Source organism: Macrotis lagotis, chromosome 2 (genome assembly GCF_037893015.1).
Source record: "Macrotis lagotis isolate mMagLag1 chromosome 2, bilby.v1.9.chrom.fasta, whole genome shotgun sequence".
In the NCBI taxonomy this organism is placed as follows: Eukaryota; Metazoa; Chordata; class Mammalia; order Peramelemorphia; family Peramelidae; genus Macrotis; species Macrotis lagotis.
In genome coordinates this window covers 50102948-50126197 of record NC_133659.1, presented here as the reverse complement: position 1 = coordinate 50126197, position 23250 = coordinate 50102948, and positions in this window count along the sequence as shown.

Sequence of the window (23250 nt, the reverse complement as noted above, 5' to 3'; positions counted from 1 at the left end):
ACTAATATGAAAATATGTGTAATATGATTGTGTGTGTGTATAACCTATTAGAAATTGCTTGCTCTCTTGGGGAGATGGGAGGGAAAGGAAGGATAGGGAAAATTTTAGAAAAATTAATGTTGAAAGATATTTCTACTTGTAATTGGAAAACTATAAACAACAATGAATAATTTTTTATAGATTTAAAAAATTAAAAGGAACGAATAACAGAAAATAAAAAGAAAAGCCTTGAATTTGTTATACAAGACTCACTGAAGAAGCAATACAAAAAAACAACAGATTATATATGTAAATATACAGAAGTAAAGGAAAATCTCAAAGAAGAGAAACAAAAAAGCAAGAATTTTTAAGAAAATGTTGAACTTATTTCATATTTGATTATGGAAAAATTATAGGTCTGAAACTTATGATTTGTAGATACAAAGTAAGTATAGATTTTTATCTTTATCTTTATCTTTGACACTTTAAATCAAAAACAAATTATATCATAATGATTAAAATAATAAGAGAACTGCCACAAGTTCTGAATGAAGAAAATGAAATTTTAAACAAAATAATTCAGATTGCTTCCAGGAAAAAAAACTTCAACTCCAAAACACAGAGTAAGAAAATTCAACAATTCAATTCAGAAATAGTAATTCTGTAAACTATCAGAAGAAATATATGCAAATTCAAAGAAAGGGATACTCAAATTAGACAAAACTATTCTATACTTACTAGATTAAGAAGGATGCAATGGAATAGTGTGTTACAAAATACACTGAAGCTAAGAATCCAGTCCAGTGTCATATACCAATAAGGAAGAGTTTGAAACATTTTTGGAAAAGAAGAGATAATTTGCATCTCAAATTCCCAAGTTGCAGAAATTCAAGAGGAGTGAATCAAAGTAGCCAGAAACAGCATTAGATTGACAATGGAAATTTCTTTCTAAATTTTCTTTTGAGAAGGAGGAAAATGGAAAATATGGAAAGGTATCAGTGAAGAATTATATAAGGAGCATCATAGATAGAACACGGAGACATCTTGCCTACAGTTGAATGCGTCTTTTCAAAGATTCCATAGAAGACAGGAAAGCAGTGAGATAGAATAGTTCAAGTGATTTACCAGGATTAATTCAAGGGCTAGCAATGAATGGATACTGTGCTCTCAGAGGGAGAAATGGCTTCAAGGGAATGGTTGAGAAGTAGAAGGGAAAGATTGCAAAGGGAAGAATAAGAAGAGATCTTTGGAGTTAGAACCATTGAGGAATGATCGTATTGGTGCAAGGAGATAAGAAGTGTATTTCTACACAAAGGGTTTGGGTGCCTGAAAAGTTTACTTTTCCTGATTGAGGGAGAGATAGAACCTCTGGAAGCATTTCATACCTAGAATAGAAGAGCATCAATAAAAGGAAATTTCCACACAAATAAGGAAAAAGATCAACAAGAAAGGGTATAGAACAGTGTTGGGCACTTGTCTGGGCTTGGATAGTGTCCTCCCTGATACCTGTAATAATTGTTCTGAGAATGTAGTACAATAGAAAAATGGAAACCATGAAATCAACCCTACAAGGAAGTAGTAGAGCAAGCCTAAGAACAGAGCCTAGAAAGGATAACCTGGAAGATTTGATTGAAGAATACAGAGAAAAGAGAGATACACAGTTAAAAAACAATATTTACACAACACAGTACTAAAGGAATAGAAAAAATGCATCAAGTGAATTTTAAAAAGAGCAGGAGTTTTCATCATGATATCATACATAGCAAAAACAAACATTCAAATTAATTTTTAAAAAGAATAAACAAGGAAATTATATCCTACTGAAAGGAAGTATAAATAACAAATATCAGAAAGAAATTTACATGGGGCAGCTAGGTGGCACATTGGATAGAGTAATGGCCCTGGAATCAGGAGGACCTGAATTCAAATTTGGCTTCAGACAATCAATAATTCCCTAGCTGTATGACCATATGAAAATCATTTAAATCCATTGTCTTGCAAAACAAAGAAATAAACTTATATACTCCACATGCCTTGAGATCCAAATTCATAAAGGCAAGACGATCTGAAAAATAGAAAATTCCTCTTCTATTTAAAGCCCTATTGGAAAATGAGCCATATGTCCAAAATATTTAATTAATTAAACAAATAAAAAACTGAAACTGAAATTCCTGAGACTGTATTAAAAGTGCCAAGTAAGAAATTATGACTAAAATAAACACTATAGGAGGTCAGAGGATAGTCAGAAAACTGGTATTAATTTATAGGGTCATAGATCTATTTCTGAAACTATCTTAGAGGCCAGCATGTTTAATGCCGTCCTTTTACACGTAAGGAAAGTATTATAATTAGAAGTTAGTTGATTTCTTTCATCGTCACAAGCTAGTACATATCTGAGACAGGAGTTACAACCAGTTTTCCTGATTTCAGACCAGTTCCTATTAATCACTGAACTTTATAAAAAATGTGGGTCTTGATTAGGAGTCACTCTAAAGATGAGACCTTGAAAATGATACCTGAGAAGAACAAAAGCAAAACAAAACAAATATCTTTCAGAATCTGATGAGCACTATAAAAATTATGTTTCATGTATTTCTTTCCCTTAATCTAATTCCACATACTGAAAATCATTAATCTGTAAACATGTTTATCAAAAATATGTATGTACAATGCTAAATTGACTGTTCTCCCCGGAGAGAAGGGGTATGGGAAAGGAGGGTAAAAGGAAAAACTTAAAAACATACTTGCACATATGGATGAAAAAAGTAAATTAATAAATAAATAAAGTTTTAAAAAATGATATCTGAATTGTCTGGGTCCTTATTTCTTCACTTTCGGGCAGGCTATTTTTTTTTCAGAAATTCTTATCTCTATATTCCCTAACTATATTTATCTGCTGGGAAAATTGTTATTGAATCAACATTGTCATTGCCTCAGGGTTGTAGTATATGTCTATTTATAAATCTATTGCTTTATTGCCCAACAAAATATCCTGTTCAGGTTATCACTCTTCATATAAATGTGGACTCTGTCTAATAGAATGCAAGTACCTTGAAGGCAGGCAATTTTCCCTACTTTTCTAATGATATCCCTAGCACTTAGCACAGTATAAACTTAATAAATGAGTTTTCAATCATTCATTCATTCATTCATGTCTAATTCACACCTATAATTAAGAAAATGAGTACACAGGTTTCTAGAGAGGTTAAAATACATAGAAAAAATGCTAAATGAGTACTTTAAACTGTTAGAGAAATTTTATTGATGAGACTAATTTATGTAAATACTTCCAAAGAAAGCTGTCATCCCTTGAGGGGGAATCTTTACTAAAGATTCGTGGAAAAAAATTGAATAGCTAGAATTCACTTAGACAGGAGTTCTACAAAGGTGAACAGGTAAAAGGAGCAATACTAAATAAGATTAAAAAGAGGGACAAAGGGGGTGGCTAGGTGGTGCAGTGGACAGAGCACTGGCCCTGGAGTCAGGAGTGCCTGAGTTCAAATCTAGCCTCAGACACTTAGTAATTACCTAGCTATGGGGCCTTGGGCAAGTTACTTAACCCCATTGCCTTGCAAAAAAAAAAGGAGGGGAAGAGCCAAAGTGGAGAAGAAAATATTATGTCTTTCATGAATTCTCCCCCAAATCCCTCCAAACACTTTAAAATAATGACATAAAAAGAATTTATGAAGTATAAGAAGAGAATGAAATCCACAAAAGGATGGGATGAAATAATTCTCCAGTGAAAAACAGCTGAGGTCAGCACCAAAGTGCTGCAATTGGGCGAGAGAGAGTGGAATACTATCAGCACAAATCCCACCAACACAAACACAATCCATGCCAGGACAGACCCCATCTCAGCAGCTACTTCCACAGCCTACAGACAGAAAGGGGGTCTTACAATGGTTAAGTTAGATATTACAGAGGTCTCTTTGTCAGCACTAATGCAGGACTTTACCCATGTTCATTCAGATCCTGTTCACAATCCTAGATGACCGTTCCAGGGCAAGGAATGTCAGCAGCACACCAAAATTGGTGAATGCAGGAGAAGGAGAAACACAGTTTGAGGGCATAAAAGGAGTACTTGAGGTCATTCACAGATTAGAGAGAAGGAAGCACCTCTCTTTAGATTAGGACACTTTGAAATAACTAAAAATTTACAGATCCCTAGAAGCATTTCTAAAAACAGCTGTAGAAAATCCAGGAAGTTTGAAACAGTATATCCTCCACCCTGGAAGCAGAGCCTGCATTAAGAAAGAGTTAGTCATCAAGAAATAGAATGTGACAATGAAGGAACAACAAAATAAAATTCTGATCATAGAAGCTTACTATGGTGGCAAAAGTTACTATGGTATGCAGACTCAGAAGAGAGCAAAGTCAAAGCTCCTGAATCCAAAAATGATTCTATACCTTAATAAAGATGACACAAAAATGTTAAAGAAAGTGATATTTAATAAAAATAGACAAGGTTAGATGTTAAAATAGGGACAAAAAGTCAATAAAGAGAAGAATGACTTTAAAAGAGGAACTGGCCAAATGGAAAAGGAGATTTAAAAACTTGCTATAGAAAATAATTCCTTGAAATTTAGATTTGAGCAAATGGAAGCTAATGATTTTATAAGAAATCACAAAGCAATAAGAGAAAACAAAAATAATGAAAAAGTTAGAAGACAATGTGAAATACCTTATTGAACAAATAACTGACTTGGAAAACAAATCCAGGAAAGATAATTTAAAATTATTGAACTATCCAAAAGCCATAATGCAAGAAAGATCGTAGACATCATCTTTCAAGAAATTTTCAAGGAAAACTCCTTTGTAGATACAATAGGATAAATTAGAACAGAAAAGAATCTACTGATTGTCTCCTCTAAAAGAGATCACTAAATGAAAATTCCCAGGATTAACATAGCCAAATTCCAGAGATCTCAGATCAATCCATAAAGAAATTATTCAATTATCATGGAATCACAGTCAACTCAATGCAAGATTTAGTAGCTTCTACAGTGATGTATTAGAGGGCTTGGATATGATATTCCACAGAGCAAAGGAACTAGTATTATAACCAAGAATCATCTTTGAAGCAAAAGTAAGTACAATACTTGAGGGGAGAAAGGATGAATGTTCAATAAAAGGAGAAATGATTAAAGGACCAAAATGCAATAGAAAATTTGATTTTTAATACAAAACTCAAGAGAAGCATCAAAAATCACAAGGAAATTAATAAATTTAAACTGTACATCCCTACATGGAAGATAATACTCATAACTCATAAGAATTTTCTCATTTTTAAGCCAGTTAGAAGGAGTATATACACAAACATAGGGCACAGGTGTGAGTTGTCTATGAAGGGATGCTATCTTTAAAAAAAAGTAAAATTAAAGAGTGAGGGACAAATTACTGGGAGAAAGGAAAAGGGAGAGTAATGGTGTATATTATCTCACCTAAAGGAAACAAGAAAATCTTGTACTAGCAGACTAGAAGAGAAGAGAGCTGGGGGGGGGTGAATAAACTTTACTCTGTTCAGAAATGGTTCGAAGAGGGAAAAAACATACTCAGTTGGGTACAAAAATCTATCTGACTCCACAGGAAAGTAGGGGGGAAGCAGATAAAAGAAGATGGAATGATCAAATGGAAGTCAGATTGAGGAAGGGGGTAGTTAGAAGCAAAATACTTTTGAGGGGGACAGAGTGAAAGTAGCGTGAGAATAGAATAAAAAGTGGGAATTAAGATAAAGAGAAATTGAGTTAACAATCACAAGTGCGAAAAATTTTTGATGTAAATTCCTCTGAACAGGGGTGGCTAGGTGACACAGTGGATAAAGCACTGGCCCTGGAGTCAGGAGTACCTGGGTTCTAATCTGGCATCATACACTTAATAATTACCTAGCTGTATGGCCTTGGGCAAGCCACTCAGCCCCATTTGCCTTGCAAAAACCTAAAAAAAATTCCTGTGAACAAAGCCTCATTTTTCAAGCATAGAGAAAACCAAGTCAAATGTATAGAACTAGCTGCCATTTCCCAGATGATTAAAATATTAAAAAAATCAGAACAGTTTTAAGATGAAATATTCAAAAATATCTATAGACAAATAAAAATATTCTCACTATTTTAATATTGTTTTATTTTTTTCCAATTATTTGTAAGGATCACTTTCGATATTCATTTGTTGCCAGATACTGAGTTCCACATTCTTTTACCTCCTAACCTTCCCTGTTCCCATGAGATCAAGTGATCTGATATAGGTTATAGATATACCTATTAGTAATGTTGTAAAAGAAAAAACAAAATAAAAATTAGAAAGGAGCAAAGAGAAAGAAAAATGAAACATAAATCAAATATTGGAATGTAAAAATAGTATGCCTTGGTCTGCAATCATATTTCATAGTTCTTTCTTTAGATGTTGATGACATTTTCCATTTCCATTAAAGTTGTCTTTGAACATTGTGATACTGAGAAGAGCTAAGTTTACAGTGTTGCTGGGCTGTTTTATTTTGTTGTTGTTGCTGCTGTTGTTAAATGATTTTATGATCCAGGTTCTTATCTTGATTGCTGAACTGCTGAGAGGAGTTAAGTCCATCATATTTGATTATCACTCAATATAATGACGTTAATTTGTACAAGGTTCTTCTGATCACTACACTCAGCATTAGTTATGCAAGATTCTCCAAGATTTTTCTAAAGTCGGACTGCTCACGATTTTTTGAAGAACAATAAATTCACCCCCTCTCTATATAGATCTGCCACAAATTACTTCTCGTTTTCCTAATTGGATTATATTGTCTCCCTTTATGTCTAAATAATTGACTCTTTTAGACCTTATTTTGGTTTAGGATGTGCGATGTTGGATTATACCAAGTTTCTGATCATTTTTTTTAGAGTTTCTCCAGCATTTTTGTAGGATAGTGAGCTCTTATCCCAGAAGCTGGAGACTTTGGGTTTAACAACAATTGGATTACTTTAGTTATTTATTGCTGTTTCTTTTGAACCTTAACTGACTTGATGCTTCACCACTCTATTTCTTAGCCAGTGTCAAACATTTTTGATGACTGCCATTTTTTAATAGAGTTTTAGATCATCTATGGATAACATATTCCTAAGCATTTTTTCATTTATTTCTTGACATTTAGAAACTTTTTTACTCTCAAGATGAATTTTATTACTATTTTTATTAACTCTATAAAATATTTTGGTAGTTTGATTGGTATGGCAAAGAATAAGTAATTTAATTTAGGTAGAATTGTCATTTTTTAATAACTTGGCCTACTCCTGAACAACTGATGTTTTCCCAATTTTTCAGTAATGATTTTATTTGTATACAGAGTATTTTGTTTCATAATTATGTCCATATATTATTTGGATTTGACTTGGAAAAAAGACCAGAGTTGTTTAGAGTTATTTTAAAAGGAATTTCTCTTTCTATCTCTTCCTGTTAGGTTTGTTGGATAATAAGTAGAAATGTTAATGATTTATGTGGGTTTATTTTGTATCTTGCCACTCTTTTAACAGAGTTGTTTAACAGAGTTGTTTAACATTGTTAATTATTTCAAATCATTTTTAGTAGAATTTTTTTGCTAAATATTTTTATTTATTTATTTTCAAATTATATACAAAGATAGTTTTAAATATTCATTCTTTTAAAAGTTTTTGAGTTTAGATGTAGAAAAAAATAGTAGCATTAAGGCAAGAATTGCCAGAAACTTGTCTCACAAAAAATTCCAAAAGCCATAAAATTATGACTCTAGCCAAAATTTAGAGGGGCAGAACACACAGAAAGACAGAGAAATACAATTTCCCAGACCAAGACAACTTAGAATATCCACAAGAAAGGTTTGTTTCACCAGGACAGGAGTTGGAAAGAGCCCCAGTGCAGCCACAGCACAGTGCAGCCACAGCACAGTGCAAGTGGGCCTGAGCAAACCAGCTTCAGCCATCCAGGAACAGCCCGCTGTGGCACCTGAGTCCCTGGGGGAGCTTGGGTCCCTGGCAGATGGGGCAGGCTCTGGACCACTTGGCCCAGGGATTGCCAGGGTCAGCCTGAAGAGCTGGTGAGAGAACTGAACCGCCATACCAGAGTAAGCACAGAGTGTAGAGCCAGTCTCAGAACACACCTGTGATGAGCAGTTGCAGCTGGAATCAGCGAAGCCACCCAACACTTCTAGAGCTCCCATCCCACAGATGGTAAGGGGATCAGGGGAGACTGCAGAGGTCCCTCTGCTCTCCCTGGGGCAGGATTCTGCTGTTTTCTGACAGAGCGAGGTTACAGTTTGGACCCCCAAACTACCATAGCCAAGCAGAGATCCTCACAGCACTAGGGCAGTGAGAAGGGTGTGTGGTTGTCTACATATCAGAGCACAGGCAAGAGAGCAGCCTCATAAGACCTTGGAGGAATTAAAGTCCCAGTGGGGTGTCCCAAAAGCCCCCCCAAAACTTGGAAGTACAGTCAATCAGTCACAGACTGAGGAAATGAGTAAACATTACTTTCATCCCATGTGGAATCAAAATACATACTAAGAAGATATCAAAGTCGAACTTTCTTATCCAAAACCTCCAAGAGAAATAGAAAATGGGCTCAGGCTATGGATGAATTCCAAAAACACTTTGAAAAGCAATTAAGGGAGGTGGAGTAAAACCTGGTAGAAGAAATGAGAGCGATGTGGAAAAGCTATGAAAACCAAACCAGTGACTTGGTGAAATAAATATAAAAAAGAAAGCTCTCTGAAGAAAATAAATCCTTCAGAGGTAGCTAGGTGGCACAGCAGATAGAGCACTGGCCCTGGAATCAGGAGTACTTGAGTCCAAATCCGGCCTCAGACACTTAATAATTACCTAGCTGTGTGGCCTTGGGCAAGCCACTTAATCCCATTGCCTTGCCAAAACCTAACAAAAAGAAGAAAAAGAAAATAAGTCCTTCAAATGTAGAATGGAACTAAAGGAAGTGGGTGACTTTCTGAGAACTGAGGAAGAAATAAAACTCTTCTAAAAAAAAGTCAAAAATTAGAAGAAAATGTGAAATATATCATGAGAAAAGCAACTGACCTTGAAAACAGATCCAGAAGAGATCATTTAAAAACTATTGAGCTACTTGAAAATCATGACCAGGAAAAGAGCCTAGACTTCATTTTCTAAGAAATAATATAGCAAAATTGCCCTGAGATCCTAGAAGCAGAGGGTAAAATAGAAATTGAGGGAATTTACCCACCACCACCTGAAAGAGATCCCAAAAGAATAACTCCTAGGAATATTATAGCCAAATTCCAAATTATCAAGTCAAAGAAAAAATATGAAACACAGCCAGAAACAAACAATTCAACTTCTGTGGCTCTATAGTCAGGATTACACAGGATCTGGCAGGTCTACATGAGAAGAAGATACTGATAACTCATATGAACTTTCTCCTTCATAGTAGCAGTTAGAAGGAGCATATATTGACAAGGATCTGAATATAATGACATAATATAGTAATCAGATGGAGTCAATGGGTGATAAAGAAAAGTACTAGGAGGAAGGGAAAGAAGAGGAAGAAGGGGCTAAAATATTTCACATAAGAGTTAAGATAAATCTTTTGCAGTGGAGTAGATCAGGGTAAGGTGAGGGGGAATGAGTGAGCCTTCATTCTCATCAGAAATGGCTCAGAGAGGAAATAACGTAAGCACTTAATAGGGTATAGAAATCTATCTTAACCTAGATAAAAATGATAGGAAAGGGATGGCATAGGGGCAATGGGTGAGGGAAAGGGGAATAGGTGATAGAAGAGAGGAAACATTTTGGGAGAGGGTACTCAGATACAACAAACTTCTGAGCAAGGACAGGGTGAAAAGAGAGATAGAATAGAATAAATGAGAGAGGAGAGGAATAGAGTGCAGGGAAATACAGCTAGTAATAGTAAATGTGGGAAAAAATAGTGAAGCAACATTTTTGGTGGACTTATGATAAAGACAGCAACTCATTCCAGAGACAGAGCCATCAGAATCTGAACACAGACTAAAGTATACTTTTTCTTTCTCTCTCACTACTTTTGAGGTTTCTCTATCTTTTTTGGGGGTGGATGAGACGATTTTATGTTCATTCTCACAACAAGATTATTGCAATAATATAAAATAAACCAAATGAAAGAAAAAAGTCTTTGAATTCTACATTTTTCTATTATCTTTCCTTCTCTCCTCCTTTGCCTGACAGAAACCAATTTGATATAAGTTGCACATGTGTAATGATTTTTAACATAATTCTATGTTAGTCATGTTGTGGAAAAAAAGGAATTAGAACTAATCTAGAAAAAAAATTAAAAAAGAAAAAACCATGAGAAGTATTAAAAAGGGAACATAGTATGCTTTGTTTACATCCAAAATTCATAGTTTTTTTCAATATCGATAACACTCTCCTTAAAAGATCTCTTACAATTATTCTTAATAACTGAACTGCTAAGAGAAATTGTTTCCATTTAAGTATATAACCTTCAAATGTATGTATATAATGTATTCCTGATTTTGTTCACTTCATTCAGTTTCAATTCTTGTAAATTTTCCCACTTCTGAAGTCTTCCCAGCCTGAAGATCATGATTTCTTACAGGACAATAATACTCCCTAACATTCATATATCATAGTTTGATAAATTATTCCCTAATATATGAATATTATAAGGTATATTTTACAAAATTTCACAAATATATCTATTAGTTAGTCTTAGATTCACAATATCTTTCTCTTTTCTTATGCCTTTTTTGCCTTTGTTTTGCCCGAGATTAGGATTTCTATCCCCACTTTTTTTAACTTCAATTGAAGAATAAGATATTCTACTCTTTTATCCTACATGTATCTCTTTACTTCAAATGTGTTTATTGTAGCATCATAATTTTTAATCCATTCTTCTCTCCACTTCTATTTTATGGGAGAGTTAATCCATTCACATTCTCATTTAAGATTGCTAATTATTTTCCTCCATCCTATCTTCCCCTTCTTTGTACTTTTCTCTCACTTTTCCCCTTATCTCCCTTCACCAATGCTTTGATTCTAATTGTATTTCTCAATCTGTCCTCACTTTTATGAGCCCTCTTCTCTTTTCTTCTGCCTTTCTCATTTTCTTTATTTGTTTTACTTTTACTTTAATTTATTCCTTTCCTTTTATCAGTCACACCTTCTTTATTTCCCCCCACTTCCAAGTAATGTAGAATAAATCCTTTTGAGAATGCTTGTGATTCCCTCTTTAAGTAAAATCTGTTGAGACTAGATTTGTTCAGTGCTTACACCTGCCCTTTGTTCACTTTCATTATAATAGGTTCTTTGTGCCTCAGCATGTGGTTATTTATCCTGTAATGCCTTCTTTTCTTAGTATAATCTTCTTTTTCATGTCTTAATTATTTTTTGCCAGTCTTATAACCAAATGCTTGGTCAAAGTATACTACTTTTTTCTGTGTTAATGGAAGTACATTTCTCAAGATTGATTGATGAATTGATGAATTGATTGATTTATAAACTTAATCACATCATTATCCATATCTATCTATCTATATAATATATTATATATATGTAAAATCCTCCAGAATTAAGAGATTGATCATATCACAGTCAATTTACACTCTTTACCTTCTGTTTAAATACATCACTTTCATTTAAAAGAAATACAATTCTCAAGAGTTACAATTTTTTTTATTACATAGGGATGTAGAAAGTTTAGTCTTTTTAACTAACATTTCCCTCCTGCCTCCATTCTTTTGTCTTACATTTGAAGATACAATTTTCTGTTCACTTCTGGTCTTTTCATAGATAAGTTTGAAAGTCCTGTATTTCCCTGAAGGAATATGCTGAATTTTGCAAGATAGTTGATTCTCTTTTTATAATTCAATTCTTTACCCTCCAGAACACAATATTCCAGGACATCTGAGCCCCTAATGTTGAAGCTGATAAGTCCTGCATAAGACTGTAACTCCCTGGTTTCTAAATTGCCTGTTTTGGCTGCTTGCAGGACTTTCTCCTTTAGCTAAGAATTGTGAAATTTGACTGCAATAATCCTCAGAGGTTTTATTTTGGTATCTTTTTTTCTCAGTGTGATCAATGAATTATTTAAAAGAAAATGTTCTCCTCTTGTACTGGGATTTTAGGGCAATTTTACATAAAGATTTCCTGTATGATATTGCCCAGTTTCTTTTTCTGATCATGGCTTTGATATAGAACAATAATTCATAAATTATTTCTCTGGATATATTTTTCAGGCATGAAGCTTTTCCTAAGAGGTATTTCTAATTTTTCAGCCTTTTGCTTTGGTTTAATGGAATCTTGGAGTCTAACAGAATCATTTCTTTCCACTTGTCCTATAAAATAATATTTTTAAGGTTTTATTTTCTTCAATTAACACTCTTGCTCCTTTTCTAACTGGTCAATTTTACTTTTAAAATTATTAAATTCTTCAATTAATTCTTCTCAATTCTCATTCATGACTCATTTTTTTTTTCTTCATCCTCCCTTCTTCAGTTTGTAAAATCCTGTTTGAGCTCTTTCAAGACATCTTTTTGGAATTGAGATCCATTCATCAACCCCCTAGAAGTTTCAGATGTAAACATTTATTCATTTTCCTCTTCAGAGATGGTATTTTTATTGCCCCCTCCCTGAATAGCAGCTGTCAATAGTTAGCACTTTTTTGTGGGGGGGTTCTCATTTTGTCAGTTGAGTTCTCTTCCTGTGATATATAGGGTCTAAAGAATCGAATTTTATTTTGTTTTGTTTTCCTGAAGAGTGGCATTCTGATACCTGACTTTCCATTCTGGCATTTTCAGTGTTCCTGGGTTGCCCTCTTCTAATGTCACACTAACTTTCAAGGCTTAAAATGTTAATCTTCAAGCAGGGTTTGGGACCTTCACTATGGGCATAATTTAGCTGCTATGACTAAAAGTCTCTCTCTGACTTCACAGTTCTCTCACTCATACAGGGCTATTCTCCACTTCTATTCAACAGATAGAATTCAGCATATTCCTTTAGGGGAGAAGATGGATTTTCAATGAAATAAAGGACTTTAAAACTTATCTATGAAAAGACCAGAAGTGAACAGAAAATTTGATCTTCAAATATAAGACTCAAGAGAGCAGTAAAATGAAAAATGGAGGCAGGAATGAAGTGTTAGTTAATAAGACCAAACTTTCTACATCCCTATACAGCAAAAAAATAGACACTTTTCCTGAAGCTCTTCCAACATATATCACTGAAAAGTTATTTCACTGTGTTTTCTATGTGTTTTTTAACTTTTGAATCTGTTTAGAATCTTCATTTGAAGCTGTTTCAGGAAAAATATCCAGGATCTTACTAGCTTTGTATGACCATCTTCACTCTGTTTAGGTGATTTTCTGGGATTCTCTGGGATTCATATCATCTCCAAATATTGAGACTTTTGTTTCCTCCTTGCCTATTCTAATTCCTTAAATTATATTTCTTTTGTTATTCCTAAAGGTAGCATTTACAATAGAGTATTAAATTGTAATGGAGATAATGAACATCCTTGTTTCACCCCTGATCTGAGTGGGAATGCTTTTAGCTTATCCATGTTTCAAATAGTAGATCCTGCTAGACACATGTTCTAGATTGATACTGCTAATCATTTTAAGGAAAACTTGATTTAATCATTTACTCTCTATTGTTTTTAATAGGAATAGGTACTATATTTTGTCAAAAGCTTTTTCAGCATCTATTGAGACAATTTTATGATTTCTATTGCTTTTTATTGATGCTAAATTTTCCCCTAATAATGAACCATCCTTGCATTCCTCATGTAAATTCTACCTAATAATAGTTTACTACTCTAGTGATAAATTGCTATAATATCTTTTCAAATTTTAAAATTTTGTATCAATGTTCATTTTGGAAATTGACCTATAATCTTATAGCTCTATTTTGATTGTTACTGGTTTTAACAGCACTATTGGTCTCATAAAAGGAATTTGATAGATCTAATTCTTTGTCTACTTTTTCCAGTAGTTTATATATTATATTTAACTATTCATTAAATAGTAGAAAATTTTTCTTAGGGAGTTCACTGATGACTTGTATGATTTCTTTTTTTGATAGGGGGCTAATTAAATATTTTAAGTCTGTTCTATTAATTTGAAAGTAATTATTCATTTTCATCAGCTTGTCAAATTCATTAGCATTAAGTTAAGGTGAAATATCTACAAGTATAATTTCCTCTTCATTGGTGGTGAACTCTCTCTTTTCATCTTCCATAAAGGTAATTTTTTTTCTTTATTTTTTATAATCAATTTAACTGAAGATATATCTATTTATTTTAGATTTTTGCCAGGGAATGGAGTTAAGAGTCTTGTCCAAGGTCAGCCAGCTATGTAATTATTAAGTGTCTGATTCTGGACTCAAACCCAGGTCCTCCTGACTCCAGGGCTGGTGTTCTATCCAATATGCCCCCTAGATATCCTGGTATATCTATTTTTGTCCATAAAATCAATCAACTCTTATCTTATTAAATAGTTCAATAGGTTCCTACTTTTGATTTATTATTATCTCCTTTGGTTTTCAGAATTTCTAATTTCATACTTAATTGAGGATTTTCAAATTTTTCTTTCTCTATTTTTTTCCTTTTAGTTGCATGTCCAATTCATTGATCTCCTCTTTCTCTATTTTAATAATATAAACATTTAGAGATAGGAAATTTCCCCAAACCACTTTGGCCCTATCCACAAGTATCCCAATATATCCCACTTCTATTGTCTATGCTTTGGATGAATTTAATAATTATTTCTCTGATTTAATTTTTCACCCACTCATTCTTTATAATTTGGTATTTTAGTTTCTAATTAACTTTAGATCTATCTCTCCATGGCCCTTTATTGTACTTGATATTCATTGCTTCATGATCTGAAAAGGATTTATTTAATATATCTGTCTTTCTGCATTTGCTAATGAGGTTTTTATGCCCTAATACAAGGTCAAATTTTGTTTAGTTCATGTATCACAGAAAACAATGGTATATATATGTGTGTATATATATATAATATATATATATATATATATATATATAACTTTTTATTCCAATTCAATTTTCTCCATGTTTATCATATCTAACTTTTCTAATATTATACTCACCTCCTTTACTTCTTTCTATGGTTAGATTTATCTAATTCTGAGAGAGGGTGGTTGAGGACTCCCACCAGTATAGTTTTGCTATCTATGTCTTCCTGTAACTCATTTAGCTTCTCCTCTAAGAATCTGGATGTTATACTACTTGGTGCATAAAGTAATTCACTGTCACAAAGGAGCATATAGTTTCTTTTTCTATCCCTTTTAATGAAATCTCTTTATGCTTTGGCTTTATCTGAAATAATGATTGTTATCTCTGCTTTTTTCACTTCAGTTGAATATATTCATTTCCATCCTTTTACTTTTACTCTCTGTGTATCTCCCTGCTTCAAATGTTTTTCTTATAAACAACACTGTAGAATTTTGGTTTTAATCCACTCTTCTATTCACTTTCATTTTAATGAGAAAAGTCATCCTATTCACAGTCATAGTTATAGTCACAATCTCTTTATTACCATCTAATATTTGTTTGTACTTTTCTTCTTCCTTTCTCCCAATCCCATTTAAGCTGTGTTTTACTTCTGACCACTGCCTATCTCAATCTGCCCACCTTCTGTTAGTCCCCTCCCTTTTATTTACCTTTTCTCCCTTTCCCTTTCCCCTTCTTTTTTTCCCTACCTTCTATCAGTCCCTACTTCCATCCGCCCTATTTCCCCTACTAATGCCTAAAGGTAAGATAAATTCCTAAACATAACTGAATGATTATGTATTGCCTCTTCGAGCCAAACTAATGAAAGGAAGATTCAAGCAATTCTCTCCATCTTCCTTCTTTACCTCTACTATCAAAGGTCCTTTGGATCTTATTATGTTATGTAATTTATCCCATTCTTCCTCCTTGTTCTTCCCGATCCAGTATGTATGCCTTAATTTTTTTTAATCATCCCATCAAAATCAACTCATGTCTGTACCTTCTCACTACATAGTATCTCTATTAGAGATATAGTTTTCAAGAGTTATGAGAATCATCTTTTATGAAATGTTGTAACCAGTTTAATCTTTTTTAATAACATTTGTTTCTGTTAACTTGTTTGACTTTTTAATTTTCTCTTGAGTCTCATGTTTGAAGAAGCAATTTTCTGTTCAGCTCTCATTTTTTTCATGAAGAAAATTTAAGGTCATCTATTTCATTAAATATACATCTGTTCCCCTGAAAAAGTATGCTCAGTTGTGCTGGTTAGTTGATTCCTGGTTGTAATCTAAGCTCCTTGGCCCTCCAAAATATCATTTTCCAGCCCCTTTCATCCTTTCATATTAATGCTGCCAAGTCCTCTGTAATCCTGAAAGTGGCACTTTGGTATTTTCATTAATTTTTAGTCTACCTTTCAAATACCTTTTATAATGCAATTTTTATTGCACCATAATCTGAAATTAATATTGCTGCCTTTCTTTATTTGATTCTGAGGTTTTTGTGGCCTAGTGCATTGTCTTTTTAATAGATGCTATGTAACACTGACAAGGTTTATTCATTTCTATAACAGTTAATTTTTATCCAGATAACTATCATACATTACTCTCTTAAATGTTATGGGTTTTGTGGCAGCTAGTTGGCAAAGGGTATAGAGCACTGGCCCAGGAGTCACAAGGTCCTGAGTTTAAATTCAGCCTAAGGCAATTCTTATCCCTTCTCTTCTTTCCCTGAAAAGTATTATGTTCTTTGAACTTCTCTTCATGCTATGATATTTATACTATTCTGTCTCCTCTTCCTTATTTTCTCAGTATAATATATTTTAATGCCTTAATCTTTATATAAGCACATCAAAATCAACTTAAGTCCACACCCTCTCTCTAAGTATAGGCCTTCTACTAGATATACAAATATCAAGTTATCAACATCTTCTTCCTCTGTAGAACAAGAAAACAGTTTGGTCTTTTTGAATATTTTATTTTCTCTTTCCTTCTTTACTTTTTTAATGTATCGTTTGAGTCTTCTATTTGGAGTTCACATTTTCTGCTCAGTTCCAATCTTTTCATCAGGAAAATTCTAGTCACCTATTTTGTTCAATGTCTATCTTTTACCCTTATAGAGTATACCCAATTTTGCTGGGATTTTGCTGGTTGATTTTAATGCAAACTTCTTTGTCCTCCAGAATATCATAGTCCAGCTCCAATCCTTTAAAGTTGAAGCGTCTAAATTCTGTGTAATCCTGACTGTGACTTCTTGGTATTTGAATTGTTTCTTTCTGATTGCCTACAGTATCTGATAACAGAATTTGGCTAAAATATTTCTTGGCTTTTTCATTTTGGAATCTCTTTCGGAAGATGATTGGTAGATTGTTTCTATGATTATTTTACCCTCTGGTTCTCAGATATCAAGGCAGTATTCTTTCTTAATTTCTTGAAAAATGTTGTTCATGTCTTTTTTGATAATGATTTTCAGGTAGTCAAATAACACTTCCATTATTTCTCTTGAATCTATTTTCCACATCATTCCCCTTCCCCCCACAATGAGGTATTTTACATATTCTTCTTTTTGCATTTTTTAAATTTTGCTTGACTGATTCTTGATGTCTTATGAAGTTTTAGTTTCCACTTGCCCCATTATAATTTTAATGGCATTATATTCTTTGCTTAGCTTTTCTATCTCCTTTTTTCATTTGGTCAATTGTATTTTTGAAGAAGTTGGTTTCTTCATTGAGTTTTTGTGCTTCCTTTTCCAAGACTCTCTTAAAATTCTCATTTCTTTCCCCATTCCTTAACTGGCATTTTAAAAGCCATTTTGTATTCTTCCAAGAGAACTTTTTTTTCTTTTTCTTATTTTTTTTCCGTGAAATCAGCTCATATTTCCTTGTGGGGCTTCATATGTAGGTCTTTCTCCACTATCCTCCTCTAATATGTTTTGATCTTCCTTGTATGTCATAGTAACTTCCTATGGGCAGTACTATTTCTTTTTCATAATCATGTTTAACCTAATATATGGTTTTAAAACTGAAGTACTGCTCCTGGGTCACAGAAGGGAGAATGGGGCGGGGGGCTGTGTACTGAGTGCTGAGGGCCAGTGACCTGCTTATAGATTTTCCCTGGAACTTCAGGTGCTAGTGACTGCCTCACTGTACTGGGGCTACTTGCCTGGACACAGTGACTGCTCAGTCTTGCAATTTGCCTTATGCACTGTGGATAGAGGCTTCACAACTGGCATGCTGTGTGATGCTGGCCTGCTGATCTAGAATTCTCAATTGCTAATATTTTTTTTTTGAAAATGAGGGACTCCTTCTGCCTTCTCCACACCCTGCCTTGTGCTGGGCAAACCTGCTCCTACAACCAAATGAGAAAGACCTTTCCTAAAGTCATTCCAAGATGATTTATCTAGAAAATTAGTCTCTTCTGTCTTTTTGTAGATTCTATCAATCCAGAATGTGATTAGAGACTTGATTACTGATATTTCTGAGGGAAAGTGACTACAGAGGGAAAGTGAAGTGACTTTGTGGCTATTCTCCACCATATTAATTATACACCTCAACTCATTATTAATAGGAGAAATAGAAATTAAATGAAGTGCTACTTCATATCTATTAGACTGACCCATAGGAGAAAAAAAGGAAAATGACACTTATTGGAGATGCTTAAAATGAGAGAGTAAAGCACTGCTAGCAGATTTGTGAACTGATTCTACCATCATTCTGTAGAGAAATTTGAAACTATGCCCAAAGATTACCTTTTAATTTACCAATACATCACTAGGTCTGAATACCAAAAGAAATATAAAGCAAAAAGGGAAAGGACCTATATGCAGACAAACATCTATATTACCTCTTTTCTGTTGACAAAGAGTTGGAAATTGAGGACATACCCACCAGTTGGGGAATGGTTGAATACATTATGGTTTATCATTCTGATGGATTACTATTGTGCTCTAAGAAATGATGAGCAGAATGTGCTCAGAAAAACCTAGACTTACATCAACTGAAATGTATTGTGTCCAGAGTAATAGCAATATAGTAAGATGATCAGCTATGAAAGATTTAGCTATTCTCAGCAATACAATGACCCAGAACTGAAGAACTCAAGATGAAAAATACTAACCATCCCAAGAGAAAGAACTGGTATTATCTGAAATCAGGTTTTAGCATATTTTATGACTTCCTTTATTTTTTTTTGCGTTATTTTTATCTGTTAACATGACTAATATGGAAATATTTTACTTTACTCCACAAATATAACATATATTGGTTTGCACGCCTTTTCAATGGGTGGCAGAGAAGAAAGGGGTTGGAAAGAGAATTTAAAGTTTTAATAAACAAAGACTAAAATAATTTTTAAATGAAACTGAGGGAAATATACTAAATAAAAATTTCAAAATAAGATTGCAGATAGGGCAGCTAGGTGGCCCAGTAGATAAAACAACCACCCTGTAGTCAGGAGGAATGCAGTTCCAATCTGGCCTCAGATACTTTATAATAACCTAGCTGTGTGATCTTGGGCAAATCACTTAACCCCATTTCCTTGCCAAAAAAAATGATTGTAGAAACAAATAAATATAAATCTGTGGAAGAACGTTTCCTTTCTAAACAATAATTATCATTTGTTGGAATGTAATGGACAGTTTGAAGCCAAGATCACTCACAAACTAGCAAAGGTCTAAGAGAACTGTGAAATATTTTTTTTTTAATTTCTCATTTTGTTTAATTTTATTTTTATAAGAAAATATCTATTTCCTTGGATTTTTGCAAGGCAATGGGGTTAAGTGCCTTGCCCAAGCTAAGTAAATATTAAGTATCTGCAACCAGATTTGAACTCAGGTCATCCTGACTTCAGGAACAGTGCTCTATTTTCTGTGCCATCTAAGTGGCCCAGAATAGATCTTTAAGACTAAAATCATTTATTAATTTGATTTGCTATCAATTATTTGATTTAATTGATGTTATCTCTCTTCATTTTCACCTCCTGTCTTCCTTCAGATCCTAGTTAATATGCCATCTAATATAAAGACCCTTTCTTTATCTCCCTTAGTTCTAATGCCTTCCTTATATTGATCATTTAAATTGAGTCTGTCCACAGCTTATTTGCATATTATTGTTTACATGGACTTATTTCCCTTAGACTTTGAGCTCCTAGAATGCTGGGACTGTCTTTTACCTTTTTTTTTGTTTCCCCAGTGTTTAGACCAGGACCTGGCCTTTAGTAGAAATAAATGTTGATTGATCTCTCCCTTGACATTTTAGATAAATTTTTCTGACTGCTATTCCTCATTCTTGAAATTCCATTTTCTTTCTCTGTATCGTATTCAATCTGACCTTTAGGCCTGAGGTACACTACACTCCTATCTCCATTCTACCAAATAGTACACCTGTCTTCTTCCAAGGCTCAGTCAGGACAATTGCCATGGCCTACAAGAGACCTTTTCTTGATCCTTTCATGTCTATTATCTTTCAATAATAAGTTTGTATCTCTGACACAATTACTTTTATGGGTCTGTTTTGTTTCCTCTGCAATAGAATATAAGCTTATTAAGGACAGAAACTCTTTTGTAATGTCATTGTATCTCAGAATCTCTACCACTTAATATGTAGTAGATCTTTAATAGGTAATTGAATGAGATAATCAATTACCCAGATCATTGCTTGATTTCTAAAGGACAAGTAATTCCAGAAAGTATTATTTTTTTATTTTCTCAAGATATCAAGGCATTGTCTTCTGCTAAACAACAGTGTATGATCATAATTTGATTCATGATGGTTCATTAACTAGAAGCATGTTATATCCATTCTGGAAACACATTGTTCTAACTCCATTAAAACTCAGTTCTACCAAAAAAAAACCCTTTAGAATATAGGTCCCTTGGAAGCATAGTTTGCTTCTCTCTCTCTCTCTCTCTCTGCAAGGCAGTGGGGTTAAGTGACTTGCCCAAGTCGATTTTAACTCAGTTCTTCCTGATTGCAGGTCTGGTTCTCTGTCCACTATAGTTTCTTTCTTCATAAGTGAATACTTAGACTCTAATATGATGTTGAACACATAGCAAGCAAGCAATATATACTTACTAATTAATAGAAGCAAGATGAATTCACAATACAGTAGCAAAAATGGTTAAAAATTCACCTTCTTGGTGTCGTTGGTTCTTTTTTGAGAATAAAGGATGAACAACAGCAGCAAAAATTGCAACAGCAACAACAATACAGGTATGAAGCATATTCACTTTATCTTTGTGCTTCAGTAGAAGATATATATCTCAAGGCAGGAAAGGTTGTATTTTCTTCTTTTTTAATCTTCAATGCATGGAATTTAATGGGAATGCAATAAATATTTTTTGTTGAATGAATTAGTAATCTATACTTTTTTCCCTCTAAACATGGGAGACTGACAGATCATTCAATAGATCTTTTGAAGAAGCTATTATTAAGTTTTTATACCCTTTTAAAGCTAAGTCCTTTTTTGAGCTCTGTTCAGTCATCTATGTGACCCTGTTCTTTTATGCAAAAGAAAAAGAAAAAAAAATGCTTATGGATAATGTTCATTGCAGTGGGACTATCCAAAGCTATGAATGGCTTTTGCAGTTGATTAAAAGCTAAAATGAAGCTTTTGATAACTAGAGAGGCATATAGTGTAAGTGTACTCCAGTGTCACAAATATTACCACTAATACATGATAAGACTTTTAAAAGGGCATAATAAAGCTTAATAAAGATTGGATCACTTCCTTTCCTTTTGTGGTTTAAAAACACAAAATATCTTCCTTTGTATTTCAGAATCTTACCAAATGATGTCTTGGCCAATATATCTAATATGTTGAGGCTAAAATGTGTGACTTACTCAAAGAATTTACTTAATGAGACAGTGCTATCCTGATGTAATTTTCTAGAGGACACTGAGATTAGTCTCAAAATGGCTTCAGAGATTTCAATGTATACTATTTAGCGACTTAACACTGACTGCAACTTTTGTTGTTTAATGATAGAGAATGCATTTTGCTTTATGTTATTTTTCTATGGAGACTGGCATAATGAGAGATACTGAAGTGACAAGGTAATAATAAAGAAATGCATTAATAAAAGAAGAAAGCTACAAGAACAGAAACAAATGAGCAAAACTTTGGACCATTTTCCAAACTTTTTTTCCAGATGCTATTTCTTGAAATAATACACAAATCAAATTTAAAGAAAAAAATTATATTTTTAAACTATTGTGAATAAAATTAATAATGGTTTTAGATAAATTCCAGAGTTCTTTATTGGTATTTGTAATTAAAAAAAAACTTTGACTTTTACTTTTGCTGTTTGGTAAATTGAGTGGTATTAACATCAAGTGTAATACAAAATGCTTATTTTAGATATTTTTGAGTTTGAAAGTTAGATTGCAGAAATGATAGTCAGAAAGTCCTGATTTTGGATTTGGTCTTGGATATTTTCTAGCTGTTCAGCCCTGTGCAAGTCATTTAACTTTTGTCTAGCTTAGCTTATTCATCTGTAAGAAATTTAGGCATAATAATCTCTAGCTTCCCTCCTCTAGGGTTGTTTTGAGAATAAAATGAAAAATGTGTAAAGTGTTTTGTAAAGTTTAAGCACTAGGCAACTCTGATTAATTTATTTATTATTCATCCATCCATTTATTTATTTGTTTGTTTTTTTATTATCTCCCGTTAAAATCCAAAAAAATAAAGGATCCTCTAATGATTAATAGCTTCTAAAAATATTCCTTTTTGAAGATGTCTGCCTGCTAACTATGTTAAGTATGGAAGGAATAAAAAGCTACCATGATTAAATCTGGGACTAAAGACATGGGTCTTTTTTTTTACACCAAAGTAAATAATAGCAAGAAGGATAGGAAACCCATTGAATAAATGATTCTCGATGTTCTTAATGCATTAATTAATGAGGGTTCCCAATCAAAGAAGGTTCCATCTCAACATTCTGATTTGCTCTGTGTTCTTCCTGGATCATTGCTAGAACTGGAAATTCCAGCAATGACTTAGTTACTGGCTCTGTCATAACTACTTCTGCCTTTCACTTTTACCTTTTATGTAAAGATCAAAGTCTGGTCTACCTAGAGACTCAATCACTTATTATAAGCACCTAACATCTTCTTTGATATCCAAACACTCTCCTTAACAAGCACATTTATCACTTTTTTTCACATTTATAACTTAATTATAGTTTCTGTCCCTTCTAATTGTCCCCTGGTGTCATCAACTTCTGACATCCAGACCCATTTCTAACAGACGAATACTTATCTGAGATCATTTTTTCCCCTCTTCTTCCTTCTTTTCTCCC